Here is an 18565-nt window from a genome sequence, read left to right as displayed (position 1 = left end):
TCCCAAAATACTTGGCGTCACATTTGACAGCTCTTACACATTCTCCCCACATGCCACAGCAATTTGCGATAAAGTCAAAAGTAGAAACAAGGTCCTCAAGTCACTTGCTGGCAGCACTTGGGGTGCAGACGAAGAAACCTTGTTGACCAAAGCAATTGAACGGTCTGTAGTAAGTTATGCAGCGCCATTGTGGTCGCGTCTGCTTTGTGACACGTAGTGGAATAATATTTAGATCTGTCAGAATGCCGCCTGCGACGGTCTGTCTCCTCAGTTCTCATGTAGACTACCTCCATCAGGAGACAAAGATCCTACTAGTGCGAAGACATAACTACATACTGTCTAAGCAATACCTTTTGGGCTGTTATCGCAGAGACCATCCAAATCATCATCTTGTGGATAGATATCCAACGCCCAGAAGCCTTAAGGAAGATCTACATAATCTAGAGCATGAGGTTCAGCGCTACAAGAGAGAACCTCTAGATCAAGCGGCATATCAAGTAGGTCTAAACAACATTCATGTAGACACGGTAGCACCCCATCTTAGTAGCAGAGTTCCTGGGTTTTGACACTCAACAGAATCAAGCAGACGAAAGATAGAATACAACAAACTGCTTCAACAACAACAACAACAACCGAGGTATCATTACCTTCAAGCACAGGATTTGTGGAAAGTGAATACCGAGAACACCCCACCCTTGACGCGTTCCCCTTATCTCTAGCCTTCTCACTACATTATCTCCGAAGTTCGCGTTGGTAGCCCTGTTACGTAGCATGCAGTCTCAGTTGGACCCAGTGCGGTTCAGGACGGTGAGTGTCGACCCATCTCCTCGTTATTAAATACCCTCTCAATATTCAGGAAAGCCATCGCGAACTCCTGCAGTAGGAAAGATGTCTCGACTTGTCGCACTACTTCGTGGAGGGCCGTTTCCTCCGACCCGCCCTTGAGGTATGCCTGAAGTTTTCCGACGTCAGACCCTCCCTCACCATCAATTCTTTTTTGTTAACAAAATTGTTTCGTTTTTAATGTCAAATGCTACGTTTTATAATAAGCATAATTGCCTCTTTCGATTTACGATACATTTACGAGAGCATAACCAGGCCTGCATTCACAAAACTTAATGAAGCCTTAGAATAGGTTTAATTGGCAGTTCTATAAAGGAAATCTGTTAAATAAACCTACTTCAAATCTATATAAAGTTTTCTGAATGCGGCCGTAAATATTTATATATAGTTCCTTTTTTTGTGTAATGACGTATATTCCACTAAGGGAGTTTGATTGATTATTACAAAAACAATTAAGAGCGTGCTAAGTTCGGCCGTGCCGAATCTTACATACCCTCCACCATGGATTGCATTTGTTGAGTTCTATGCGCGATATCTCTTTTTAGGCAAACAAAGAAGATTGAGAGGCTCAAGAAGTCAAGATCACTGATCGGTTTATATGCCAGCTATATCAGGTTCTATACCGATTTGCGGCATACTTAGCACAGTTATTGGAAGTCATAACAAAACACTATGTGCAAAATTTCATTTAAATCGGACGAGAATTGCGCCCTCCAGAGGCACAAGAAGTCAAGACCCAAGATCGCTTAATATGACAGCTATTTCAAAACATAGACCGATTTAAACCATACTAAGCGCAGTTGTTGGAAGTAATACCAAAACACAACGTGCAAAATTTCAGTCAAATTGGACGAGAATTGCGCCCTCTAGAGGCTCAAAAAGTCAAGACCCAAGATCGGTCTGTATGCCAGCTATATCAAAACATGGACCGATTTGGCACATTTACAATCCCAACCGACCTACACTAGTAAAAAATATTTGTGGAAAATTTCAAGCGGCTAGCTTTACTCCTTCAAAAGTTAGCGTGCTTTCGACAGATAGACGGACGGACGGACGGACATGGCTCGATCGACTTAAAATGACATGACGATCAAAAATATATATACTTTATGGGGTCTCAGGCGTATATTTCGAGGTGTTACAAACAGAATGACGAAATTAGTAAACCCCCAACCTATGGTGGAAGGTATAAAAATGAACCGATATGACCCATTTACAACCCCACCGTCATGCACTGCAAATTTACCCATGAATATTCCGTTTATCAACGGGGGCAAACTTCTCACATATGAACGAGTACAGTCCAGTTTAGGCTCAAAAAGAGGGGCCTCATTTTCATAGCCGAGTCCGAACGCAGTGCGATACCCCTTTTGAGGAGATGGTTTTTGATGACATAGTACCTCACTAATGTCGCCAGCATTAGGAGCGGATAAACACCGCTGAAATTTTATGATGTCATAGACGACATGCTATGGTGGCTTTCTCCGACATGCAGTAATAGGAAGTATTTGTGGAAAATGTCAAGCTTCCAGCTGTATTCCTTCGATTTAGCCATGGCTGTCTGTAGGTGCTTGAAATCTTATATATAAAAATCAATTTGTGTTCGTTTATAGGTTTGTTTGTATGTTTGTGTGTTCCTTATAGACTCAGAAACGGCTGAACCTATTTTCTTGAAATTTTCACAGATGGGGCATATTGACCCCGTGGTGAAAATAGAGTACTACATTTTTTGATATCTGAAGGGGGGGGGGGGGTGGGGGACCCTCCCCCTTACCCTAATTTTCAGAAACGCCAGATCTCGGAGATGGGTGGTGCGAGGTAAGCGAGATTTTGTGTGCTCTCATATAGTACCCTAAAAATAAAAATTTTGTATACAAATTTCGGATGGGGTACCTAGGGGGACTGCCCCACCCTAAACCCTACCAAACATATATTTAGAACAATCACGACAATATGGGACTCAAATGAAAGGTATTAAGGATAAGAAAACGTATCTGATATCCAATTGTCGGACCAAGTGCTCGGGGGACCACCACAAGCCCCAAAACACGCCTAAATCGGATATATTTACCGACCATGGCAATATGAGACTCAAATGAAAGGATTTGCGAGTAGAATACGAATCTGATATCCAAATGTGGGACCACGTTTCTGGGGGTCCACCCTCTCCCAAAACACCCCCCAAACATAGGTTATTTACTGACCATGGAAATACGAATCTGATATCCAAATATGGGACCAAGTGTTTGGGGGCCTCCTATCACCAAAAACATCCCCCAAAGGGGACAAATTTACGATCATAGCAATATGGGGCTCAAATGAAAGATCTTTGGGAGTAAAGGACGAATTTGATATCAATATTCTGGAAAAGTGTCTATGGGGCCACGCCACCCCCACAACACCACCCAAATAGTAAGTATTTTCTGACTATTGCAATACGAGGCTCAAATAAGAGGGTTTTTAGAGTAGAACACGAATCCGATATAATTTCCAAAGCCAACCCATCCCCCAAAACACCCCCCAAGCCGGTCATGTTTGCCGACTATGGAAATATGGGGCTCAAATTATAGGTATGTGGGAGTGGACCACGTATCTGATATCCCACCACCATAACAACCCCCAAAATAGGACTATTTGCTCACCAAGACAATTTGGGTCTTAAAGAGAGGGGAACTAAATATTCATAGTTTTTAGGGCCAATACCCCAAACCGGACATATTTGCTGACTTTTGCAATAAGGAGAAAACGAATTTGATATCCAATTTTGAGGGCAATGGCAATATGGGATTCAAATAAATGATATATAGATATATGAGAATAGAGCACGTTGCCGAGTGTTTGGGGGGAAAACCCCAAAATACCCCTAAATCGGGCATATTTACCGACAATGTCAATGAGGAGCTTGAATGAAAGGTTTTGGGGGTTAGACAAGAATTGATACCCATTTTCGGGACCAATTTTCTGGGGGTCTACCCCTTTTCCAAAATACCCCACAAACGGCAATTTTTTAGTGACCATCGCAATATGGGGCTCAAATAAAGGTATTTGGGAGTAGAATACGAATTTGATATCCAAATGTAGGACCATGTATTTAGGGCATCACGCCTTTCCCAGAACCCCCCCAAAGGGAAAAAGTTTTTCGACCATGCCAATATGTGGCTCAAATGAAAGGTATTTGAGATTAGAAAACGAATTTGAGAACCTATTTTGGGGCCATGTGTTTTGGGGGACGCCTCATCCTGTAAACTCCTCTTAAGCCAATTGCAATATGGGGTTTAAATAAATGGTATTTGAGAGAAGAGCACGATGCTGATATTTTTTCAGGGCCAAGTATCTGGGGGACCACCTCTCCCCCGAAAACACCACTAAATCAGACATCATGAGAATATCGGGCTGAAATGAAGTATTTTAAGAATGGAGTACACCTCACATCCAAACTTAAATTCGTAGACCAATAAAAATCATATGGGATTCAGATAAAAGCACTTATATTGTTAAACTGTTAGTCAAGTTAGCATGGTTTTTCACTAAAAGATCTTTAATTGTGAAAAATAAATATTCCAAGGAAACTTTTGTTCCATATAAAGTAAAAGAAAAATAAATATTCCAAGGAAACTTTTGTTCCATATAAAGTAAAAGAAGGCGCAGCGGAGCGGGCCAGGGTCGGCTAGCGGGCCAGGGTCAGCTGGTTTACATATTAAACGATCTTCCGAGAATCGTATCGAATAAAACATCCTTTAAAATTTTTAGAAAAAATTAAAGCTGTGTTAACCAGCAATTGACATTTAGTGTTATTGCAAAATCAAAACAAAAATTAAAAAATTGTACTCAGCTATACGCATGATCGCACCCTGGGTGGAGGGTATATTAGATTGTAAATGGGCCATATAGGTCCATGTTTTGATATAGTTGCCATATAAACCAATCTTGGATCGTGACTTCCTGAGCCACTACAAGGCTCAATTTTTATCCGTTTGGCTGAAATTCCAATCGATTCATAGCCTGATATAGCTGCCATATAAACCGATCTCGGATCTTGACTTCTTGAGCCTTTAGAGGGCGCAAATCCTATCCGATTTCGCTAAAATTTTGCACGACGTGTTTCGTTATGACTTTAAACAACTGTGCAGTTTGGTTCAAATCGGTACTTAACCTGCTATGGCTGCCATATAAACCGATCTGGGATCTTGACTTCTTGAGCCTCTTTAAGGCGCAATTATTAGCTGATTTGGGTGAAATTTTGTGACCGGCTTCTCCCATGACCTTCAACATAACATACGTGTCAAATATGGTCTGAATCGATCTATAACCTAATACAGCTCCCCTATAAAACGATCTCTCTATTTTACTCTTTGAGCCCCGAAATCCTTATTCGATTTGGCTGAAATTTTACACAATGACTTCTACTGTGGTCTCCAACATTCATTCCATTATGGTCCGAATCGGACCATAACTTGATATAGCACCAATAGCATAGCAATTCTTTTCTTTTATCCTTTCCTTTCCTTTATTTGCCTAAAAACAGACACCGGGAAAAGAACTCGACAATTGCGGTCCATGGTGGGGGTATATAAGATTCGGGCTGGCCGAACTTCGCACGCTTTTACGTGTTAATATTGCAATTTTTCAACTTTGCCGATAATATCGAAAGAAAAAATCCCAATCAATATTCAACCCAAAAATAAAATAATCGATAGTATCCATAGTACCATCCAATATATGCTGTGCTTTATTTTAGTCCTACCCAGTGCAAGTTAGATTTTCTGGGTAAGATATCAGTGCAAAGTTGTACTGTACTAAGCAAGAGCCGGTGCTGAGACTATACACTTGATATCGCTGATTGTCTGCGACTGCAGTTGCAGCTACTTCGTATGGCTTCAACGGCTTGTAGTCCAACTTAACGCTGAAGTTAGCATTTCTATTGCGGGTCCCTTGATATCATTTGAAGGGAGAAAGTGGCACAAGGCACGCCACAGGGAGGCATTATATCGCCACTCGTATGGATGAGCACCATAAATAGCCTATTACGGATGCTCACTGAGTTTAAACTTGAATCGGAAAGTACTCATTGATGTGTAAGAAGTTCTCCCCTGCTCAGTTCCTGGTGTTTTTAAAAATTAGGGTATTGAGCAGTGCTTTTTAGGGGAGGGATGGCACCTCAGACATTTCGACTCAAATATGGATAACAAATTCGTGCTGCACTTTTAAATCCCTTTAATTTGAGCTCCATATTGCCATGACCGTTAAATATGAACCGTATGAATGGTGTTTTGGTCCTGGGGCGGCCACCGGCACTTTGCACTGAAAGTAGATATCTAATTCGTTCTTTATTCCCAACGGAAATGAAGTTTAGTTTAGGGGGTGCTTTAGGGCGTACCCTAAAACACTTGGCTCCAAAATTGGGTCCCATATAGGCATGGTCGGCTAATATGGAATTTGGGGGAATTTGAGGGAATTTGGGGTTGCGCGTCTTCCCATTACTTGGACTTAATGTTTTATCCCATATTTGTAATCTACTGCCAATACTTTTCATTTGAGTTCCATATTGACATGAACTTCAAATATATCTGTTTAGAGGAGTATTGGAGTTGGAGAGGAGGCTAGGTACTTGCACCCAAATTTTAATACCATATTTGTTTTCTGGTCTCTAATACCATTCATTTAATACCCTTATTGTGCCCATCGGACCACTTTCGGATATGGGTGGCGTTTTTGGGGTAAGGGAGAGGTTCCGCCTCCACCCGATATCTAAAAATTATATAGCCTATGTTTTCTTCCAGACAAACGTACAAAATCTATGAAAATTGTAAAAAAATCGGTCCAGTCATGTATCATATAGTCATAATGGGTCTAATGACGTTTTTGAGGGGTGGCGTGACCCCCTATGCTTCGATCAGATTTTGTATACCAGATTCGTACTCTACTCTTGAATCCTATATTGTTCCGATCGGTCCACATTTATTTTTGGGTAAGGGGGAGGGTACGCCCCCTCCCGATATCAAAAAATTATATAGCCTATGTTTCCTTCCAGACCAATCTACACAATCTGTGAAAATTTCAAGGTAATCGGTTCAGCCGTTTTTGAGTCTATACGGAACAAAAAAAACCGACAAACAAACAAACATGGGGACAAGTTTGGTTAGGGTTGGGGCCGCCTCCCCATTCTTGGACCTAGTTTTTAATGTCAAATTCGTATTATACTACCGAATACCTTTTATTTGAGTCTCATATTAATATGCTGGTCCGAAGTGCCTATTTGGGGCGGTTTTGGGCTTGGGTCGGCCCCCAGATTTTTGGACCTCATTTTTAATATGATATTCGTACTCTATCCTCGAATGCCTTTAATTCGAGTTTAATACCGATTGGTTGACCTTTGATTTTGGGGGTTGCTATTGAGGAAAGTTAGTTGAGTTTTTCCTAAAATTTTTACTCCATATTTCGCACCACATTAAAAAGGCCAACGAATACTGAGTAAATGGTGCGAATCATCACTTATTTTTAGTGTGTCAGCTCAGCTTTCATGTTTTTGCTTGCTAAGTTCGGCAGAGCTGAATGTTTGGAACCCACCACCATGGATTCTGCTAAAAATGTATGCAAACTTAATTTGAGGGGCATAATTTTATTCTACATACCAAACTTCTGTCAAACCAGCAAAATTAAAGCCTCTAGGAATCGAACAATTATAATCGAGAGACCGGTTTATATGGGAGCTATACCAGGTTACAGACTGATTTGGACCGTACTCAGAGCACTGCATGCGTTGTCACAGAGCACTGCATGCAAAATTTCAGCCAAATCGGAAAAACATTTTAAGGGCTCACGATAAATTTGGGGGATCGCTTTATATTTAAATTTATCAGGTTATAGACCGATTGGAACCGTACTTGGCACAGTTGTTGGAAGTCATAACGAAACACTATGTGCAAAATTGTATTGGTTGCCCAAAAAGTAATTGCGGATTTTTTAAAAGAAAGTTAATGCATTTTTAATAAAACTTAGAATGAACTTTAATCAAATATACTTTTTTTACACTTTTTTTCTAAAGCAAGCTAAAAGGAACAGCTGAAACTGACAGAAGAAAGAATGCAATTACAGAGGCACAAGCTGTGAAAAAATTTGTCAATGCCGACTATATGAAAAATCCGCAATAACTTTTTGGGCAACCCTATAGTTAAATTGAACAAACATTGAGGGTTGTAAGGGCTCAAGAAGTCAAATCGGGAGATCGCTTTACATGGGAGCTATATCAGATTATAGACTGATTTGGACCGTACTTGGCACAGTTCATAGCAGAACACCATATACAAAATTTCAGCGAAATCGGATGAAAAATACGGCTTCCAGGGGCTCAAAAAGGTTAATTGGGAGATCGGATTATATGGGAGCTATATTCAAATCTGAACCGTTATGGCCCATCTACAATCCCCAACGAACTACATCAATATAAGGTATCTGTGACCGCTATCATGATTTCGACAGACGGACGGACATGGCTAGATCGAATGAGAATGTCGAGATGATCCAGAATATATATACCTTACGGAGTCGCAGATCAATATTTCGAGGTGTTACAAACGAAATGTCTAGGTTAATAAACCCTCGTCCTATGGTGGTGGGTATAAAAAGCATAAAGAAGCACTCATAAAAACAATGAATGAATGCATTTGAAAGCAACAACATTACTTGCTATTATTGAATGAAGGCAAGTCAAAAGCTACGAAAATATGAATGTATTTTAAAGCGAATGGTATCAATCGGTTCTCTGATATCACCAATCTGGCAAGGCTAACTTCATAAGAAATTCCGTTTTCGGTACTCCCCAACTAACATACTCGCTCCCAAAATGATGCATCAAATCATATTTTTTTTACATCATCCAATTAAGGTGATTTAAACAGAATCAGTGGAATTTTGCCAAACGAAGATGTCAGTCGATGGTCTCTTTAGAACTCCCAATTAAAAAACGAACCACATGACTAATAAATGGAAACCAATTAAGATCCAAATCAATACCGAATTCGAAATCACCGGAAAGCGCAAATTAAAAAGAATAAACTCGGCTTCAGAATGTTATTTGAACTTTAACCCGGATCGCCCTGGTGTTGCGATATGGCCACGCAATAGTTCAGGCACTTTTCTGAATGTAAAATTACAACGGTCTGTCGTTATTGTAAAAATATGAATATTTCTTAAAGGTGAGGTGTGCCTCTTTCTAACAAGTAGTCGGTTGTTCAAGTGGCGTGATTGGTTCTCACATAGAATGGTTGCAAAATTATGATTTAAGAAAAACCATGCAAAACTTGACAAAGTGGCAAGTGTTTATCGGTAATTGTTCATAGTATAACTTTGATCTAAGAAGAGAAATTATGTAAAATTGATAAATATCCTATTTTTTACATTTTTTGTGTCGACAAAAATGAGCGTTGCCATATGGTAACACCAGGGCTGTTGATTACAAAGGATAACCTGTCTGTCCAACAAAGGATAACCTGTCTGTGCAAAATCATGCTAATTACCTTCTTGAAATTTAACATATGTAAGTACTTCTCATTGATGTGGGTCGGTTGGGTTTGTAAATAGACCAAATCGGTCTACGTTTAGATGTAGCTCCCATGTAAACCTATCTTCCGATTTGACATCTTAAGTCTTAAGAATGTTCAATTTAAGTCCGATTAGGCTGACTCTCATCATATATGGTTAATTTTGGTTCAAATCGGTCAATAATCTGATATAGCTCTCATATAAAGTGATATCTGGATTTGCCTTCTTGAGTCTACAGAGGGCGTAATTTCTAATCGATTTGGCTGAATTTCGCACAATAACGTCTAAGTGTGTCTGATGGTAGATTGCCACTTTAACCTAACCTAACAACGGTATTCACAAAACTTAATGGAGATTTGAAATAGGTTTATTAAAAGATTTCCTTTATAGAACTGTCAAATAAACCTTTTTTAAGTTTTCATTAAGTTTTGTAAATATAGCCGTACACTGATAGAAAAATGACGTTACTTTGCCAATACCGCCTGGTATTTATTTGTTCGCACCATTGGCAAAGATTTTTAATACCATTTGGTATCAATTCAATACCAAACAAAGGAGGCTTTTAGGAATTGACGGCATCACATTTGTATTCTTGTCATCGCGCCAGAAGTGTTGTTGAGTTGAACAAATAAATAAAATGTTTTAATATAACAATTTTTGTTAGTTTCTCTTTCGAGACGAGCTAAATGATCGGAGATGCAAATGGAAAAGAAAAGCCAAAGATAGCAACACACACCAACCACTATGGGACGCGTTTCATCTTTGGTAAGAAGAATTTTCAACCATATTAGGTGTGGTGGCTTCAAGGGCCGTGCGTCGGTATGTTGTATTTGAATCGTATTAATAGCGAAAACGCATCTATGATACAATTACCACAATAACCCCACTCGACAACCCTGTCTATTAGCTGTACTCTTCCTAATGCATGTATTTTTGTGTAATGACAGAGATTCTTTCTGTGACAAATTACAATTATCCCGTACTACACATTATTTTGTGTATCTGTTGGAAGTTGTATCGATGGCTTCGAACGCTAAGACAACGTCAATGGCTCTCGCAGTTGCTCCGTGACAGGTTCGAATCCTGGCCGGGATCTGCTGAATTTTTAATTTTTCAAGTTTTTTGCCTGTTAGGGCGAGATTATTAAATTTAACAATTTTTGTTTGTTTCTCTTTCGAGACGAGCTAAATGATCGGAGATGCGACGAAATTCTGGACAAATTACCAGGCAGGCTTATGTAGAACATCTGTTGTCAGGATTGCCATGATATGTTTCTCACAACTTATTTATACAATTGCGTGCCCAAATCTTTAAAAACTTTATTTGACTGCATAATATCCAAAAATGTTTTGCAAATTTTAGCTATAAATTTTACAAATACTCGCACTTTTTTCTCGCAATTTTTTTTACAAATTTTCGCACTTGATAACATCTGTGCTAAGTATGGTTCAAATCGGTTCATAACCCGATGTAGCTACCATATAAACCGATCTTGGGTCTTGACTTCTTGAGCCTCTAGAGGGCGCAATTTTTGTCTGATTTGGCTGAAATTTTGCATCAGTTATTTTGTTTTGACTTCCAATAACTGTGCTAAGTATGGCGCAAATCGATACATAACCTGATATAGCTGCCATATAAACCGATCTCCCGATTAGATTTCTTGAGCTTCTAGAAAGTGCAATTCTTATCCGATTTGGCTGAAATTATGCACATGCTGTATTAGCATTACTTCCTAAAACTGTGCCAAGTATGGTCTAAACCAGACCATAACCTGATATAGCCGCCATATAAACCGATCTTCCGATTAGACTTCTTGAGTTCTAGAAGGTGCAATTCTTATCAAATTTGGTTGAAATTTTACATATGTCGTTTGGGTATAACTTCCAACAACTGCTCCAATTATGGTCTAAATCGGTTGATAACCTGATATAGCTGTCATAGAAACCAAACTCCCAATTTGTTTACGTTTAAGTAGCAGTCTGCCATCAGACTCACTTAGACGTTTTCGTCCATTGTGATACCACAGGAACAGAAGAAAGAAAATGCCTTCTAGTTCCATCCAGATCGCTTCAAAAAGCCCAATAACTTGAGAATGTTCACATCCGCTAAATCAGAGAGGTTCTCAAAGAAATGAGAACTTAAAGTGGAACTCCATCTGACTGCTACTGTGGGACACACACACAGAAGGTGTTATATAGACTCTTCTTCTTCGATATCCTCAAAGCTTCTGCAAAAGTGGTTGCTGGCAACCTTCAGTCAATCAGCATGTTTTCCGATTAGACAGTGGCCTGTCATGACGGACACAATGACTGAGACGTCTGTTCTAGCCAATGACAGCAAAGAAGTAGACCTCTTCAAGTCTAGATTAGGCCACGAATGCTCACAGTCCCTTTTTTGTGGGTACCTATCATTCGTTGTCCTTCGGGTCTGGTCCTGAAAACTTAGCTACATGTCGCTAGAGGCATACCCACAGATTCAAGTATCCCTGGAATGTGTAGGGAAGCTCCTAGTCTTGCAAGCTCGTCCGCTTTACTTCAGTGGGATATCTTTGTGGCCCGGCACCGGCACTGTTCAGCCATCTCGTTGAGAGATCTGCGACAGTCGATGGCGGTTTTTGTGTTCAGAAATACGTTCTCCAGGGATGCCTGGCTGTCTGAGAAGATATTTATGCCAATCTTTGTTATGACATTATATCTTAGCCATTCCACTTCCTTAATTGAAAGGATCTGTGCTTTGGTGCACTGCATTGGTCGGGTAGCCTTTCCGATATGACCTGTTCTAGGTCTTTAGAGTACACCCCAAAGCCCACCTGGTCGTTTAGTTTGGAACCATCCGTATAGAAGTCTATGTAACTTCTATTACCAGGGATATAGTTGTTCCAATCGGTTCTATCAGGAATAGTGGCACAGTACTTGTTATCAAAAAGCGGCTCAGGTAGGGTGTAATCCACACTGCCTGGAAAATAGGATATTGTATCAAGGATAACACAGTGTCCGTAGACGCCACATGACCAATGAGAAGCTCCCTTAACCTCGCGGCAGCGACCACTGCAATTTGGGTAGCCACGGAGGCATAAGATGTAGCATTAAATTCAGTGCATTAGATGGTGTCGTCCTTAGTGCGGCTGTGATGCACAAAGAAGCTATCCTTTGGATCCAGTTAAGTATTGAGCAGTAGGTGGATTTTTGAAGCGCCATCCACCAGACCACAACACCATATAGCATTATGGGTCTGACAACTGCAGTTAATACCCAATTCATGACACGCGGTCTAAACCCCCAACTTTTGCCAATGGCTCTCTTGCTGGTGTATAGGGCAAGGGTGGCCTTTCTTGCTCTTTTCAAAATGTTGGATTTGAAGTTCATTTTCCTCTGCAGCAAAACCCCCAGGTATTTTGCGCTTTCTGTAAATGGAACATTCTCTCCACCCAATTAAACAGGTGCCAATTTGGTCAACTTGTATCTCCTGAAGTATATCTCTTTGAGTGCTGGGAAACTTTCCTCTAACCGCAATTGCCACGTCATCAGCATACGCGACCACTTTTACGCCTTTTTCTTCCAGAAACAAAAATATATTGATAATGGTTATATTCCAAAGTAGAGGAGACAGTACACCACCTTGAGGTGTTCCTCTGCTGACCCATCTTTTTATGTCCACAGATCCCAAGCCTGCCGTAATGCATCTTTTAGTAAGTAAGTTATTTATAAACTTTCTAACGGTAGAGTTGATGCCTATAAACTCCAACTCCTTTACGATTGACGTCGGTTTTACATTATTGGAAGCACATTCAATGTCAAGAAATGCTACCATTGTATATTCCTTGACAGCGAGAGAACCCTCTATGTAGTCGACTAGGTCGTGAAGGGCTGTTTAAGTGGATTTGTCTTTACTATATGCATGCTGTTGCCGCTACAGGCGATCTCCAGGGATCTTTGCCCTAAGATATGTTTATATCAACCTCTCAAGAAAATCTTTCCCCTTCGTGTGATGGGATTTTCCTGCTTTCGCAATGAAAATGACCTTCGTGTCCCTCCATCCCACAGGTATATATGACATTCTGATACAAGCAGCGTATATCTCCCTAAGACAGAGAACCAGTCTATGAGACACAGCTTGTAATTCAACCGGTGATACACAATTTCCCTAATAGCCTCCGACGAATGCATACCAGTGTTTATTTCAAGGCTGGCTACTACTAAATCTTCATTTAGACTACTCTTTGCAAGAGTACAGGCTCTGTGTCTCCCATTCCCCGTACCCTTGAGTAGTTTAAATCCCGGAATTCTTAGTCCACGAACAATTCCTCCACACACCCATGGTTCCTGGATAAGAACCGTTTCGACGCCATCCCCTCCTGTCACGATTGTGGCAGGGGTATTTTCAGTCTCCTGTAATCCGTCAGACTTTAGCGATGTGGTCGATAGCGCCTCAGGTAAGTGTTCAGCAACAACTGCTGAGTCGTCTCCTGATTCCCTAACCCCACCGCTTCTATAAACCTTCAGTTTCTACTTTTTGAATCCGTAGGATACAACCCCTTCAGACTTGTTGAGGTCTGCGAGACAGCCGGAGTTTAGTACGAATACTGCAGGTCTCCGGTCACCATCAGCCTCATCCAATCTACCAATCTTCTAGTCGGTGGTTGAAAGATTGGGATTACATTCCCTTAGTCTTCCAAGTATCGATTCAGGATCTAAGGCAATCCTTGGTATCCAAGCTTGCGCCATTGGTCGAGAAGGAATATCTTCCTTCTTGACTAAATCTAGTGCTGTACATGGCGAAATCTCACCAATCTTTTTTAGCGTACAACGATACATTTCAATTGAGCGTTGATCCACGAAGGCAATTAGTTTGTATCGGCCTCGATACCAGCATGCACCGTCACAAGCTGGAGGAGACCCAGGAAATTCCGCAAGGACATCTGAGTATACAGATGGCAGTCTATTGACTATCCCACTCCAATTATTCATAGGTATGCGGCCCTGTCCTTCTCCCTTGTCGACAACTGCCATCTCCAAACTGTCTTACGCGACATTAGCCAAAGTTCTTGGACCCATCGCCTAGTTCTTTTAGGCATGGGGCTGCCTGCTGTGCAGTTTCCGAATCTAGACGTGTATTCTTTGGGGTAGCCTGTGCAGTGAATTCCCGAGTCCAATTTAGGGAGTCTCTCCCCCTAATAGTGAGAGTCTTAGGATCATTCGCACCAAGCCTCTCAATAAACCTGAGAACGGTTTGGATTGTAGATGGGCCATATCGGTCCATGTTTTGATATAGCTGCCATAAAAACCGATCTTGAATCTTGATTTCTTGAGCCTCTAGAGGCCGTAATTCTTATCCGATTTGGGTGAAATTTGGCATGACGTGTTTCGGTATGACTTCCAACAACTGTGCTAAGTATGGTAGAAATCGGTTTATAACCTGATATAGCTCTCATATAAGCCGATCGGGGGTCTTGACTTCTTGAGCCTCAAGAATGCGTAATTATTATCCAATATCCCATAACCTCCAACGTACGTGTCAAATGTGGTCCGAATCAGTCTTGGCAAAAGTACGACATGTGGAAGAAAACGTACTAATTGTGGGTTAATTGCTGCCTCGAAAGAATATATTGAGCAACTAGAAGATATTTTTTATTCGTATATTTAGGTACTCAAACGTACAAAATGGTACTTTTTAAGGGAGTGACCTTAAGCTCCCAAAATTGGGATACAGCTACACCTTGATTATAAAGTTTGGAAGTCCAGAAGATTTTTGTACTTTCTTTACGAATTGAGATAAAACGCTCAAAATGTATTGTTATTATTGGTACTTTCTTTACAGAAGGGGACAGATTTCTGAAATTTTATACGTAATTCTTACAAAGCTTCATAATCTTATAAATTGGGTGACTATCTAGGTTTTTGGAAGTCCTTCACTAAAAAGAGGTTATTAACAAGTAAAAAGGCGTTAAGTTCGGCCGGGCCGAACTTTGGATACCCACCACCTCGGGTATATATGTAAACCACCTTTCATCAAAATTCGGTGAAAATTTCATACCTTATATTCATATACCTCATACCGATCTGAACTATATACGACACGGATGTCGAAAAGCCGAACATAAGTCACTGTGTCAAATTTCAGTGAAATCGGATTATAAATGCGCCTTTTATGGGGCCAAGACTTTAAATCGAGATATCGGTCTACATGGCAGCTATATCCAAATCTGGACCGATTTGGGCCAAGTTGCATAAACATGTCGAAGAGCCTAACACTAAGCACTGTTCCAAATTTCGGCGAAATCGGACAATAAATGCCTCTTTTATGGGCCCTAAACCTTAAATCCAGAGATCGGTCTATATGGCAGCTATATTCAAATCTGGACCGATCTGGGCAAAATTTACGAAGGACGTCGAAGAGCCTAACCAAACTCACTGTCTAAAATTTCAGCGACATCGGACAATAAATGCGTCTTTTATGGCCCCAAAACCTAAAACCTAGATATCGGTCTATATGGCAGCTATATCCAAATCTGGACCGATCTGTGCGATATTGCAGAAGTATGTCAAGGGGCTTAACTTAACTCACTGTTCCAAATTTCGGGGACATCGGGTAATAAATGAGCATTTTATGGGCCCAAAACCATAAATCAAGAAATCGGTCTATATGGCAGCTATATCCAAATTCGAACCGATCTGGACCAAATTGAAGAAATATATCAAAGGGCCTAACACATCTCGCTGTCCCAAATTTCAGCAAAATCGGATAATAAATGTGGCTATTATGGGCCTTACACCATAAATCGGAGGATCGATCTATATGGCAGCTATATCCAAATCTGGACCGATCTGAGCCAAATTAACGAAGGATGTCGATGGGCCTTACACAATTCACTGCCCCGAATTTCATGAAAATCGGATAATAAATGTGGCTTTTGTGGGCCTAAGACCCTAAACCGGAGGATCGGTCTATATGGCAGCTATATCCAAATCTGAACCGATCTGGACCAAATTAAAGAAACATGTCAAAAGGCCTAAGACAACTCACTGTCCCAAATTTCAGCGAAATCGGACCATAAATGTGGCATTTATGGGCCTTTGACCCTAAATCGGAGGATCGGTCTATATGGCAGCTATATCCAAATCTGGACCGATCTGAGCCAAATTGACAAAGGATGTCGAAGGGCCTAACACAACTCACTGTCCCAAATTTCAACAAAATCGGATAATAAATGTGGCTTTTATGGGCCTAAGACCCTAAATCGGCGGATCGGTCTATATGGGGGCTATATCAAGATATAGTCCGATATAGCCCATCTTCGAACTTAACCTGCTTATGGACAAAAAAAGAATCTGTGCAAAATTTCAGCTCAATATCTCTATTTTTAAAGACTGTAGCGTGATTTCAACAGACAGACGGACAGACGGACAGACGGACGGACATGGCTAGATCGTCTTAGATTTTTACGCTGATCAAGAATATATATACTTTATAGGGTCGGAAATGGATATTTCGATGTGTTGCAAACGGAATGACAAAATGAATATACCCCCATCCTTCGGTGGTGGGTATAAAAACGTGACTAGCGAAGGAGACCACCGGGATGATTGTATATATAAATGTTGTAATAGATTCATAAATTTTGTGGGAAAATTTTCTGTAGAATATTTAGACCTTGTAGTAGGTCAAAAGTTTTGAAGAAGTTCTTAACATTTTTGTGAAGAATGAGCCAATAATACCCCTTTAGTAAAGCGATTGAGGGTTATCATGTTCCACAAAAAACCAACCAGTAATGTTTCCGAACGCAAATATGTTATACCCAAAATGAAAGGGGGACTTCCCCCTTCTTTTTAGATTACATTCCTATGTAAACTATCCAAACCCCGATACATGTGTCTTTTATTTTTGTATCAACATCATTCCGAATATTGATGCCGACTATCATATTTTTCTCATTTTGCCAAAAATGTGCACATATTCCCAATACAATAAATACCTACATTAATTTTATTACATCTGAAACAATATAAAATTTCGACTCATAAAAAAATTAAGTTTACACTCGGTAGGACGAAATAGCAAAGACAAGCCAATGTTCCAATGTTTATTGCTGGTCAAAAGCTCGTTTTTTTAAATGGTCAACGGACACCACTGTGCTTCATAAATTGCCACCCTTCAATCGACTCTCAAGAGAGAAACTTCCGATGCGATACATAAATGAAAATTTGATTGTAGCAACCGTTGCCTCTTCGTGTCTTACATCGTTAAACAATAAACAACACCAAACGGTAGGGGCTACGAACGAAATGTGAACGCTCGAAGAAGTGGCGGGCGGCAGAGTACCACCAATTCAATCAATATCACACTCACATAATGTCGCAGGGAGAATTGCAAAGTTTTATTTTACCCACGACCATCGTCGTGAGTGGTAGTTTGGCCGCAATATTACGGGTCTCGGTTCTTGGTCCATTGCTCTAACACGTCGCGAAGCACCACTAACCAGAAAAACAAACAAAATTTTTGTTGCATCTTTTTTTCGTGAAAAATTAAAAGCAATTGTGTGAATAGCCAAAATTCGCATTTCTTTTCAAAGTCGCGAGTGCCAAAAACCAAACACAAACAAACACAAGTGCGGGTGTGTGTGAGTGCGATATTTATTGTTATTTTTAAAAGAAAGTGAGTGAGTGAATGAGTAATAGAACAACACGTGTATTTTCCATTCCCAAGAGATATTAAATGAATGGCGGCTCATTGCTGCCCAACATTCTAGCCCTACCGGCGGTCCTACAATGAAACCGCTTAGGGTATTTTTATACGACAGCCACCAACAAAAATATTTTTGTGTTCTCTTCCCGCCGTACACGTTCTTCATATTGTGCTAAATGTTACGAAAACAAAACAAAATGTTCTGATCAGATGCATCTATGAAGGAACTACACATGGAAAAAAAAATTATTTTTCCTACTTGCAGTGTGTATTTTCATCTTCACATTTTTTTGCTCACGTGAATTGACTCCGGCGCCAAGATGATGAAATGCCATTTTGACATTGCATAAATGTTCAATGTCTGGCCAATAGAAGATCCATCGCAACAATAAAATCCATTTCTTGTACATTTGTAATGCACGGCTCATGTGAATTGAAAACCAATTTTCAAGTGTGTTCAAAACGCTTGCGGCTACAGAAAGAACCCTTTCAAAAGCGT

The 18565-nt window shown here is 40.4% G+C and overlaps 1 protein-coding gene across 2 annotated transcripts in view; it reads left to right on the top strand.

Moving 5' to 3' along the window:
• The first annotated feature begins 17689 nt into the window (after positions 1-17689).
• The window catches only part of LOC106086866 (monocarboxylate transporter 10), an 84885-nt gene continuing 84009 nt past the window's right edge, over positions 17690-18565 (top strand). Inside the window, exon 1 of one of the 2 annotated variants that reach the window (XM_059363295.1) lies at positions 17690-18040. The gene's annotated coding sequence lies outside the window, so the exon portion shown is untranslated. The remainder of the gene's footprint in view (positions 18041-18565) is intronic. The other variant, XM_013251683.2, reaches the window with a different exon arrangement.

The sequence above is a fragment of the Stomoxys calcitrans genome, chromosome 2 (genome assembly GCF_963082655.1).
Source record: "Stomoxys calcitrans chromosome 2, idStoCalc2.1, whole genome shotgun sequence".
Taxonomy (NCBI): Eukaryota; Metazoa; Arthropoda; class Insecta; order Diptera; family Muscidae; genus Stomoxys; species Stomoxys calcitrans.
This window is presented reverse-complemented; position numbering and strand designations above follow the sequence as displayed.